This window comes from Babylonia areolata, chromosome 20 (genome assembly GCF_041734735.1).
Source record: "Babylonia areolata isolate BAREFJ2019XMU chromosome 20, ASM4173473v1, whole genome shotgun sequence".
NCBI lineage: Eukaryota > Metazoa > Mollusca > Gastropoda > Neogastropoda > Buccinidae > Babylonia > Babylonia areolata.
The window spans coordinates 27,540,174-27,553,048 of NC_134895.1; the positions used below are offsets into that span (position 1 = coordinate 27,540,174).

Sequence of the window (12,875 nt, forward strand, 5' to 3'; positions counted from 1 at the left end):
CTCCTCTTTTGTACGGAGTGCCCCAGGGCTCGGTTCTGCGGCTTATTTTGATCATTATGTACACCCAACCTTTGTCCGAGGTGATTTCCAGTCACAACATTCAGCATCACATGTTTGCTGATGACACTGAAATGTACAATTCTGGTGATCGATCTCAGTCTGACATTTTGTTTTCTACCATGCGACCATGTATTAATACAGTGAAGGCTTGGACCCTCGTAAACAAGTTACAGTTGAATGAGGATAAAACTGAATTAATTCTTATTGACTCTTCCAACCCATTAGAAATTCCGTCATCTCTGCTTCTTGAAGGACAGAGAAATATCCCCCTTTTCCAGCAAAGCTCGTAATCTTGGCATTGTCGTTGACAGTAAGCTTTCAATGAAAGACCAGGTTTAAAAAATTGCCAAGTTACCTACCTTGAAATCCGCAGAATAGCTTCTATCAGACCATTTTTGACTGTTGGGCAACAAATACCCTTGTTACATCCCTTGTTCTCTCACGGTTAGATTACTGCAATTCTCTGTTAGCAGATCTCCCCCAGCAGTAGGTTGAAAAAATTCAGAAAGTGATGAATCGTGCTGCCCGCCTTGTCTACAAGGCACGCAAACGTGACCACATCTCTCCCCTCCTTGAGGACTGCACTGGCTGCCTGTTTCTTTCAGAATTAAGTACAAGATTGCCACTATTTGTTATAATGTTGTCTCTGCTCCTCCTCATCTCCAGAAACTCCTCCAGATCTATTTTCCGTCTCGGTCTCCGGGTTCCTCCTGTGACACTCGTATTTTTCGCATACCAAACAGGCGAAAGAAACTCCATGGGGAACGTGCTTTCTCAGTCTTTCATTGGACCCGTCATCTGGAACAAGCTCCCTTAATCTGTCCGACACGCTCAGTCTTTTTCCTCATTCAAATCAGCTCTCAAAACTCACCTTTTTCACAGTTATTAGTTTTCCCGCCCTGTTTGTCTGCCTGCGATTGTTGGTGGGCGGAGAGAGGAATGGGGCTGTATTGATATGAATGCCTGGTGTGTGTGTGTGTGTGTGTGTGTGTGTGTGTGTGTGTGTGTGTGTGTGTGTGACCTGTTTATTAGTTTTGTGATGCGTATAGGCAAATGAATGTTATGAAGTGTATCTGCATGAATGTGTGTATGTGTAATTGTATTTGTAAACGCTCTGGGATCTCTGGAGACAGGGCGTCCAAATAGTCATTATAACTACAATTATTATTATCCTGTCGAATTTTCAAACTCTTCTACTGAAGAATCGAAGTGCAGATACTAAGGCCACAGAAATTTAGCAGGAAGACTTGCCGCTTGACAGCTTAAACGTTTGTGAACCGGAAACACAGAATTATGGTCCCACCCTTCATGTTACAACTTGAAATACAGACGGACCCACCTTGACATTCTTTCGGATTCTGAAAGCCAGGATACAGCATTTAACACTGATGTCCAGTGGCTGGTGCATACACTCAAAGCATAATTCTTTCGGGGCGCCCTCTCATGGGGTAGAACCTCGATTAAACTTCAACTTCCAGGTATGTCTCGTTTAATCACTTAATTAAACATCACAAATTGTTAACGAATTGTTCACACTTCATGTCACGGCAACGGCAGCGTTCTTGAACTGACGCTGGCGGCATGGGGGCGGGGGATGGGCCGCGGTGGGGAACAGGGATTAATGATCACCATGTGCACATGCATCATCGCGCATGAACCTGAACTCCACAAGACTCCCCTCCTCCTTCCCTCCTCCTACCATCCGCCCGCACAGCCTCGTATCTTCCCCCTCCTACATGACGCACAAAGCGAATCTATGATGATGTCATGTCATGGCCAGTCCGAGAACAGGATAGTTTGCGATCATAAGATTAGGACGGAGGAAACTGGAAGACTCAAATTGAAATTATAATCTATATGAAGCAGTGATGTTTGTGTGATATTTTTTTCTGGCCCATCTGTCTCTCTCTCTCTCTCCCTCTCTCTCTCTCACACACACACGCGCGTGCGCGCGCGTATATTCATTCATTCATGCACACGTACATACATACGTGGAGTCGATCCCCATCTCACCCCTGTTATAAGGACACCCTCGTCACAGAACCAAGTACAGACACGCGTCCAGTCTTCTTCAAGCGAGCGGCGCGCAGAGTTCACCACCTTACTCTGCGCGTGCGATGATGGTGCCTGCTCTCCTACCGACAGAGGGAGAGCAGAGAAAGACCGCGGCAGCAAGAGCAGCAGCATCCAGCATACTCCCCCCGCGCGTATACCCGAACCAAGGGACACTGAGTACAGCAGTCACCTCACCAGGAAAGTGCCCCCCATTTCCCGCCGGTCCCCGCCACACGCGAGGCGCTCCCAGACGGCAGACCTGTCAGTAGCTGCCGAGGAGTGCGTCAGTGGCGCGGGGCGCTGACTGGTGACAGGGCACGGCACTGACAGCCTCTCACCGTCATGTCATCTTCTCACATTACCGTCCGTTATGTAACGAACCTGTCAGTTTGTGTGCTTCACTGGTAAATGTCGCTCTAGCCTGACTACAGCTGAGTTCTGTGTGAATCCTGGATCGTTGGTGCTGGTTATGACGGTAGCAGTGGGTAGTGAAAGCTGAACTTAGCACGCAGTAGCATAAACTGTTGACGTAAAAATCCAAGGGAAAACTATCGAGGCAGAGGGAAAGAGAGACGCTATGTGAAGCTTACAATGCAAGAAAAAATACCTTGTCCATGGTGAAGGTTCTTCACAGGTTAACCGTCCACCGAGTGTCACGATTCGTACTTCTCATAGGATTTTCTTAGTGATAAGGTCAGTCACTGTGTGTGTGTGTGTGTGTGTGTGTGTGTGTGTCTGTCTGTCTGTCTGTCTGTCTCTGTCTCTCTCTCTCTCTCTCTCTCTCTCTCTTGGGTGGATGGGTGGCGGTGCACACACGTGCGTGCTCACCTCTCTCAGTTTGTCAGTCTGTCATTCGCTAGTCCTTACATGTGTCATTCATTGATCACAATCCCAGCAAAAGGACTGCCCTAGATACTTACTACTGTATTTTATTCTTTGTTTACTATTGAATAAATAATTGATAATGATGAAGATTTATGCATAAACATCAGCGCAAAATGACATTGATTTTGATTTCGATAGAAAAAAAAAGTTGTAATCTTGTTTCGTTGCTCTTGTTTCACGTTTCACTCGGTATCAATATGAGGTATATCATCCCTGTATGCAAGTGTTGTTTCACTTTTGAACCACAAAGCATCAGTCGGGTGATAGTACAAACAATGATTTCCGGCCATAATAAGTGACATCATTTGGAGGCAGCTCTTTCCATCAGGCTGGCTTCTTTCATGCATATATAAAGTTATGATCCTTCATTACTTGGGGAAGGTATGCCTAACTGCAAACAGCGTGTAATTGCGAACGGCGGTTCGTGTACCGCCCCACTTCGAAGCGTTCTCACTACACACATTTCACAGTTCAACGTCTGCTTCAACCTCGTCCAGATACCTCAATGAATATCCATTTCAAAGAACCAGTCAAGCATCAGCTATTCCGTGCTCTTTATTCTCTTCGCGCACCACTGACGAACAAGTTCACAAACGTACTCTCAAAATCTTAACATCAAGGGAAGCAAGTAGCAGCCGTTTAAGATAGCTGATTTGATATGTTAAATGCCCAATTCCAGTGCTGGGAGAAATTAAGAAAGCATGTTGGTGGTAGATCAGAACATCAGTTTTGACAGGAATCTCCAAAATAGTGTTGTTTGCAATTAGACTATAGGATATCTTGATGTGAGTCTGTTTGCGAAAGATGCTGCACAATTACTGAGCACTCTCAAAAGGGTGTGTGTGTGTGTGTGTGTGTGTGTGTGTGTGTGTGTGTGTGTGTGTGTGTGTGTGTGTGTGATCAAAACCAACAATACAACAGTCTAGTGCGATGTTCCAATAATATGTTATGTCTAATTAGTTCAAGACGTGGTGTACCCAAACCCACCTTTCCCAATTTGACTTGCACATTGTGTGTCTTCACAAGTGACTGAGAACGTTGATGTTTTTGACATTTTGCATTCATTATCAGTTGTTTCGCTTGTCAGTTCAACGACTTCTCTTTTACGAAGTCCTTTAAGAAATGTCCTGTAATTGTATTTAGATATATTTTTATAAAAAATTACACCCTCATTCCACACTATTTGCCCAGTTTCCCCCAACTCTCCATTCATTCACATCTCCCACCCATTCTAACCGATGATACTCAAATGTATACATAAATACTCCAGTTAACAAAATGTCTTCAATCACCGATATGTGTGACGGGACATTAAACAAAATTCCTTCTCCGTGCCCATTCACATTTACCCCCAGGAACCCGTGCTATTTCAACCATTAAAAAAACGTTGATAAGGAGCAGACGAACTTTTCCTTGTGCAACAAATCAGAGAAAGCCTTCAAAAACAGAAGAGCCACATTTGACGACCGTACAATCTGTTATCTGTACAATATTCACGTTGAGCTGGTCGCTTCGACCGGGTCGTTCGCAAATATATATACATGATAATGATAATAATAAGTGTATATATATATTGCGACATATTAAACAATTTTGTTCTAAGCGCTTTACAAGAACAATAGTTTTAAAAAACACACACAAAAAAACATATATATAATCCAATAAAATATGCACGTTGATCCAACATAAAACAAACACGACAAATGAAAACAAGACACTACAATAAAGGTAATGACAACAATAACAATCTCATCCACACAGCACCCCTCATGCAAAACATGTTCTGCACTGCACAGTGTAAAACCCAACGAGTAAAACATACATTTAAACGCAAAATGAAAAAAACAATATCTATAACCTACATAGACATCCAGCCAAACACCAGTGCACGTTCAAAGACACGCGCGCGCGCGCGCGCACACACACACACACACACACTCACACACACACACACACACACACACACACACACACACACACACACACACACACACACACACACACACACACACACACACACACACACACACACACATTTAAACACAAAATGAGTAACCAATATCCATAACCTACACACACATCCAGTCAAACACCAAAGCACGTTCCCACACACACATGCACGTGCGCGCACGCGCGCGCGCGCGCGCACACACACACACACACACACACACACACACACACACACACACACACAATTTCCCATATAAAATACCACTCTCACCGCACATACTGTACACCACTATGCTCAACCAATGCACCTTCCACATATTATAACCCCCATTACCAATAGTAATATCACAAAACTTAGAACAACATCACAATACATAAAAGAAATCCCAATATTTGAAACTGGTCACATACGTAACAATGTTGACATCTGAAACCACAGTACTTAGAATCAGTCTTACACTCTCTGCAAGATACTTTTTCACGAAACGTGTATAAATGTAAGCAATGTACAAATCTTTCACTGCACCACGCCCATATCACAAACAGCACAGCACCATTCCATATGAAGATGTGTATTGAAAAAAGGCAAATATAGCAGTCCATTATGACTCTGTTTCTGTTTATCTGTCCCTTTCTGTCCCTGTCTCAGCTCAGTTCAGTTACTCAAGGAGGCGTCACTGCTATCGTCCGGACAAATCCCTATTCACTACACCACATCTGCCAAGCAGATGCCTGACCAGCAGCGTAACCCAACGCGCTCAGTCAGGCCTTGAGATTATGTCCCTGTCTGTCTTTATCTACTTCAAAACCAATGAACAAAAGGTAATGTTTGTTTTTTTATATATAGCATGACCCTGGAATGTGGTTTTAAAGTTAACTGACTAGAAACATTACTATTGTAAATGTACAAATATGTGCGCATGCTAGAGCATGCGTAAGCATGCGCATTTGTGTGTGTATTTGCGTGTGAGAAGGGGTACAAGGATGATATATATATAGATATAGATATAGATATAGATAGACAGATATAGATACATACATACATATGTATGTATTTTTAGAGAGAGAGAGAGAGAGAGAGAGAGATTATGCCGTGTCTGTTATCAAACATTCAACAGGAAGGCCTGAGGACGGATGTGAAGGGTTATGTTTCAATGTCGATCTGTCGTTTTCTTCCCTTCCAAGAACTGCTTGACACTAGAAGTCAGAGATAATAGAACCTGAGTATATTGTGACATACCGCAGATTCGGCCATGTGACACACAGATGCTGCATATTACGGTTCACTGCTTTCGGTACAGCAATACAGCTGTTATTCCAAGAAGGGATACAATTAGGGTAGGAAGGCGTAATTGCGAACGATCCAGTCAAAGCGACCAGCTCAGCGTGTATATTTTACAGATTACAGGTTGTACAATCGTCAAATGTAGCTCTTCTGTTTTTGAAGGCTTTCTCTGATTGGTTGCACCAGCAAAAGTTCGTCTACTCCTTCTTTTTTGAAGATTCCTGTCAAAACTGACGTTCTGTTACCAGTATGCTTTCTTATATTCTCCCAGCACTGGTAATGCACAATGCATTCAACATATCCAATCAAATCAGCTATTTTAAAGTGTGTCGAAGTTCAAGTCCGACTACTTGCTTCCCTTGATTTTAGGATTTTGAGAGCACGTTTGTGAACTTGGTTGGCAGTGGTGCGCGAAGAGAAGAAAGAGCGCGGAAATAGCTGGAAATAGCTCATGTTTGACTGGTTCTTTGAAATGGACAACGAGGTCGATGCAGACGTTAACTTCTGAGGTGTGTGTGGTGAGAACGCTTTGAAAGTGGGGTGGTACACGAACCGTTCGGAAATACACGCTGTTCGCAGTTAGGCATACCCACCATATCATGTTGGACAACAAGGCTTTTTGGGTGTGTGGGATCAGAACAATGTTCGGCCAAGGATATGCATATGTGTGAGCACGCGCTAGTGTTTGAGTATGTACGTGTACGTATGAGTGTGTGTGTGTGTGTGTGTGTGTGTGTGTGTGTGTGTGTGAGAGAGAGAGAGTGAGTGAGTGAAAGTGGATTGTTCTTATCACACACACACACACACACACACACACACACACACACACACACACATTCACTCACTCACTCATACACACACCATCAAGCAACACTCCAATCACACACACGCACGCAAACACGCAGGCGCAGGCACACACACACACACACACACACACACACACACACACACACACACACACACACATTCACTCACTCACTCACACACACATCATCAAGCAACACTCAATCACACACACGCACGCAAATACGTGCGCGCAGACACACACACACACACACACACACACACACACACACACACACACACACACACACACACACACACACACACACACACACTTATCTGTTGGCTTTTCAGGGCGTCTCTATAATTATATCAAAGATTTCTTGACTAAAAGACGTATACAAGTACGAGTCGGAAATACGTACTCAAATCCTAAGACTCTTCACATGGGATTACCCCAAGGTTCTGTTATTGCCCCTGTTCTATTTAACATCTTGCTGAACGACTTACCCCAACACTTATCAAAAGACGTGATCCTAGTGCAATACGCAGATGATATATGTATGTGGATGAATGTAACTATGAAAAGAAGTACATCAAAAAGGGCATTAAACTATATTCAGAAAACATACCAAAGAGAAATAGATAAATTGAATAAGTATATTGTCGACAATGGTCTTACATTATCAGCAGAAAAAACTGACATTATGCTTATTAACAATGGTAATAATCCAGAAGAGTTACCAACATTTAAAATTGAAAATGAGCCCATTCAGTACAGAGATATGATAAAATTTTTAGGCTTAATGCTTACTCCAAAACTAGCTTGGAATGCCCATATTGAATATATAATAACAAAAGCAAGAAAATGTTTAAACTTGCTCAAAGTTATAAGTAAACAGTGCTGGGGACAAGACACAACGATACTGAAACATTTATCATCATCACTTATTCGATCCAAACTATTGTATGGACAAGAAGTCTTTTTCAATGCTCCAAAGTATTTGTTAAAGAAACTTCAAAGCATTGACTGTAAAGCATATAGACTTGCCCTTGGCGTACCTTTCCACGCATCAACCCTCGGAACATATAAAGAAATAGGAGAATTACCTTTGGATGAATACCGAAACCTGGCATGTGCTAAATACGTATTGAGAAGCTCAACAACTGAAAATTTTACATTGGAGGAAGTAAGAATTACATCTGAAAACAACTTCCCCAAAAGAGCTAAAAGGATATCTTATCTAACACCAATTGGCACGTTTGTGTCGAACCTTTTCCAAAAGTCCGAAATTAATCCAGATAATGTAGACACGCAGAAAACAGTATGTCAATACCCCATTTGGGAGATGAGTAAAGCACAGCTTGATATCAATCATACTGACATTGCAAAAAAAGAAAATCCAAATATCATGGCAACAGAAGTCCGATTACACCTTCACAATAGATACTGTGACCACTTACATATTTACACAGACGGCTCACTCCTAGACAATGGCCAAGCAGGTTCAGCTTTCGTTATACCAAAACTGAAAACAGAACGATCATACCATATTGGTAAAGATCGATCAATATTCACAGCTGAACTTATCGCTGTTCTTCTGGCTTTAAATTATATTCTTGATCTTCCAGTTTGCCTTCTTCAAGTCTTATTTTGTGTTGATTCAGAATCTGTATTATATGCTTTAAACTCATCAAATTGTAAGAACAAGTCCAAAATAATAATAGAAATAAGTCACATTGTACATCTTTTGAATTTGAGAGGAACATATATAACTTTTTGTTGGGTTCCTTCTCACCTTGGTCTCCTGTATAATGAATGGGCTGACAGGGCTGCAAGAAAAGGTGCAAAACACCAATAGGGAACCACAGACCTTTATGTACCTTTGTCTGTACGAGAGGGGTACCGCTTACTAGAAAAAAAAAGCATCATGGAGCAAAGTTAGGGAAGTATACCAGCAAAATGGCAAAGTTTTGAATAAAAGTATAAATAATATTCAACAACCGGAATCTGTCAATCAATCAAATAAATTCAGTAATTTATTCAGATTAAGGCAAATTCAGGCATTATCAAACAGGATAAAGCTGAACGCTTTTATAACAAAGTTCAGCAGAGATGTTAAATGCATATGTGGAGAATCTATTTCAAGCAAACACATACTCTTTGAATGTCAGTCTGGAATCGTTTTTACCAAACTTCTCGGAAAATTCTTTTGAATGTGTTTTTGACAATTTCAAGATGTTATCTGGTATTACAGAAGGTTTGTTGCATAGTCCAATTGGACATTTGTTATATTTGTTACAGTTGTTTGATGTTAGCGTTTCCTTCTATATTGGGCCTATGTCTCCCCTTTTAATGTCTTATTTTTTTCCAATGCTCTGTATCTTTCCCCACCACACACACACACACATACGCACACACACATATACACACCCTCTGCCCAATACCGTTCCCACCACCACGCTCCGCCCTCTACCCTCCCCCCACCCCCTTTTTTTTCGTCTATCACTTAAAGTGGAAGACGTTAAACTGAAGACTACTACTACTACTACTACTACTACTACACACACAGCAGTGCAACTAAACATACACACACAACACTACAACAGCAGGCTGAACTTAGTAGTTATGGTTTCCATGTAATTGTGCCAGTGGAGATACTTTGTTCAGTCTAAATGAAAACAAAGCTATCATTGTTCAGTCATCAGTGACAACAGAAGTTGTTAACCACTGAAAGTTGTCAGTCGTATGTTTGCATGTTACAAATTGTTAGTGTTGGATAAGTAACCTGTAACTTGGTTTTCTTGACATACATCTCGTTGAGAAGAGTGGTTTGCTGGACATTTGGTTGATGGTGCCAAGATTAGTGAATTGCTTAGGTTGATGACATGTTGATGTTTGTATGGTAAATCGGCTTTCAGAGCGGTGATGTCTAGCATATGTTATTGTTATTGTTTTTTACCTGGGTTTGGTTGTGTGCCAGGTGTGCTGCTTTTTAGTAAACACCTTATAAAGGTGGTCCTGTCTTGGGTGTGAAAAGAGAATGTGAACCTGATTCTACCCTACCTATGTTTGGTTTTCTGTGGATGTAAAACCATGTAGTTTGTTCGGACCGATCAATCAATTCATCAGTTAATTGTATACTCTCCTGCAAAGTTCTGAAAACTTCAATAGGTTGAGAGATAGAGAACTCAGAACTCAGAATTGTTTTAATGTCAATAGCTTAGCAGCCCTTCTCAGCACTTCTCGACGCCTGTCGTCTTGCCGCCATCTTGCATTTGCCCCCCCCCCCCTTGAGAGATAGAGAGAGAGAGAAAGGAAGAGAGAGAGAGAGAGAGAGAGAGAGAGAGTTACTGTTTTGTGTCAAAATGCAAAAAGATAATTTTTACGCTTGTCTTTCTTGTCTGATTACGCTTTTTCTTCAAACCTCCCTCTGTCTCTCTGTCTCTGGCTCTGTCTGCCTGTCTCTGTCTGTCTGTTTCTCTGTCTGTCTGTCTCTCTCTCTGTGCCTTGCACGAGTGAGCGCGCACACTCACACACAGACACACACGGGCCAAAGCCCTAACAAATTAAAATCATTTTGACTTTGGCTTTGGCTTTGACTTTCACACACACACACACACACACACACACACACACACACACACACACACACACACACACATACACAAATGTGTGCATGTATTTTTTTTTTTTTACAAATACATACACGCGCACACATACACACACGCACGCACATACGCACGCTCACAAGTGTGTTCATGTACACACACACACACACACACACACACACACACACACACATATGCCATTCAGTCAGGCCCACCTTTCCTCTCTACTGTCTGCCCCATTCCGTGTGCAGGGTCGCCAGGGCGCAGGGCCAGGAGTGCTATGAGGTGCCCACAGGCTGGAAATGCTTGGAAAGTGGGGTGTAGCTATGTGAGATACTGAAATATCAGTCTTTTCCCACATTGATTCGGGCGAATGACTTGTTCAGAAAGAACTGAATGCAGTGTACTTTTCCCCTTCTATCTCTCTGTTTGTCTCTCCTCTTTCTTGTCTTGACAATGATTGCGGAAATTGGGAAGACGGAGGAGGGCGGGTAGGAGTGGATGGGGATTGGAAGATTGACAAACTGGCGCTTTTCGTTCAGCATCTTTCTTAGTTACAGCTCGGCAAAGGAAAGGAGGCATTATGCAATCGATAACTGTGGCGCAGACAGCTTAGATAATGGGGATCAAATCTCTCCAATCTGTCTCTCTCCTTTCCCTTAGTCCCTCTTCGGTCCTCCCACCTTCCCTCTCTCTTTCTTTGTCTCCCTGCATCGCCGCTCCGTGTGTGTGTGTGTGTGTGTGTGTGTGTGTGTGTGTGTGTGTGTGTGAGTTTGCTCGCGCGCGCGCACGCGCCTGTGTGTGTGTGTGTGTGTGTGTGCGCGCGTGTGTGCACGTGTGTGTTGTTCTTGTTGTTGTTTCCGGAGAGGGAAAATAACTCTTGAATTTCAACTCCTGCCTATTCCACTTTCCCCCAATAAAAAAATCAGTCAATATTTCTCCTGGTCTATCTGTCTTTCTTCCTCTGTCTCTCTGTCCATGTGTATCTTTGGGTGATGAGAAAGAGGTGTTGTATACGCGCGCGTGTGTGCGCGCGTTCGTGCGCGTGCGTGCGCGCGCGCGCGTGTGTGTAAACCTGCTGTATTTATATTTGTGTTAGATTTCAAGTTCATGGTTGTACTTGCTAATATTCTGTTCCCTCAGTTTTCATTGTCACCCTGAAGCATTTTGTTATAAAGACAGATTCTGTTCTATTCTATTATATAAATACATTTTTTCTATAAGTATTTTAGAAAGTGACAATGGCTCTGAACTCACTGCTCCCGTTGTTAAAGATCTGAACCCACATTGGATCATGGAAAAATAGGTCACCCCAAGGTTAGGGTCCGTAGAGCGTGCCAATCGTGTTATCAAAGACACGTTTAATACAGCGTACAGTTCTAAAATACAATTTGTTCAGCTTCACAAAAAAGGGGCACATCATCCGGGTATAAAGTGTTGACTGTAGTAAGCCTCACTTCATCATTCCTTCCGAGGTCATTTCTAGGACGGACCAAGAGGACGATCTCAATGCTGTTGTAGAAAACACAGCAGACTACAGCAGTCTGTTTTTCCCTTAGAAGATGACATGTCTACCAGGGACAGTGACATCGACCAGGTCCACGAATTGTAGGGACGTTCCAGGGAACAAGTCTATCAGGGACAACACACAACATCTACAGAGACAGTATATCTACCAGAGACAGTATATCTACCAGAGACAGCAAATCTACCAGGGATAGTACACCACATCTACCAGAGACAGCTACCAGGGACAGCACAGCTACCAGGGACAGCTACCAGGAACAGCACATCTACCATGGACAGCTACCAGGGACAGCACAGCTACCAGGGACAACACATCTACCAGGGACAACACAGCTACCAGGGACAGCTACCAGGGACAGCACAGCTACCAGGGACAGCTACCAGGGACAGCACAGCTACCAGGGACAACACATCTACCAGGGACAGCACAGCTACCAGGGACAACACATCTACCATGGACAGCACAGCTACCAGGGACAACACATCTACCAGGGACAGCACAGCTACGAGGGACAACACATCTACCAGGGACAGCACAGCTACCAGGGACAACACATCTACCAGGGACAGCACATCTACCATGGACAGCACATCTACCAGGGACAGAGCATCCACCAGGGACAGCACATCTACCGCGGACAGCACATCTACCAGGGACAGCACATCTACCGCGGACAGCACATCTACCAGGGACAGCACATCACATCTACCAGGGACA

The 12,875-nt window shown here is 43.1% G+C and overlaps 1 protein-coding gene across 2 annotated transcripts in view; it reads left to right on the forward strand.

Annotated features, from left to right (window-relative positions):
• The first annotated feature begins 2,239 nt into the window (after nucleotides 1-2,239).
• LOC143295366 (uncharacterized) overlaps nucleotides 2,240-12,875 on the forward strand; it is a 378,847-nt gene continuing 368,211 nt past the window's right edge. For both annotated transcript variants that reach the window (XM_076607023.1, XM_076607024.1), the window contains exon 1: nucleotides 2,240-2,808. The gene's annotated coding sequence lies outside the window, so the exon portion shown is untranslated. The remainder of the gene's footprint in view (nucleotides 2,809-12,875) is intronic.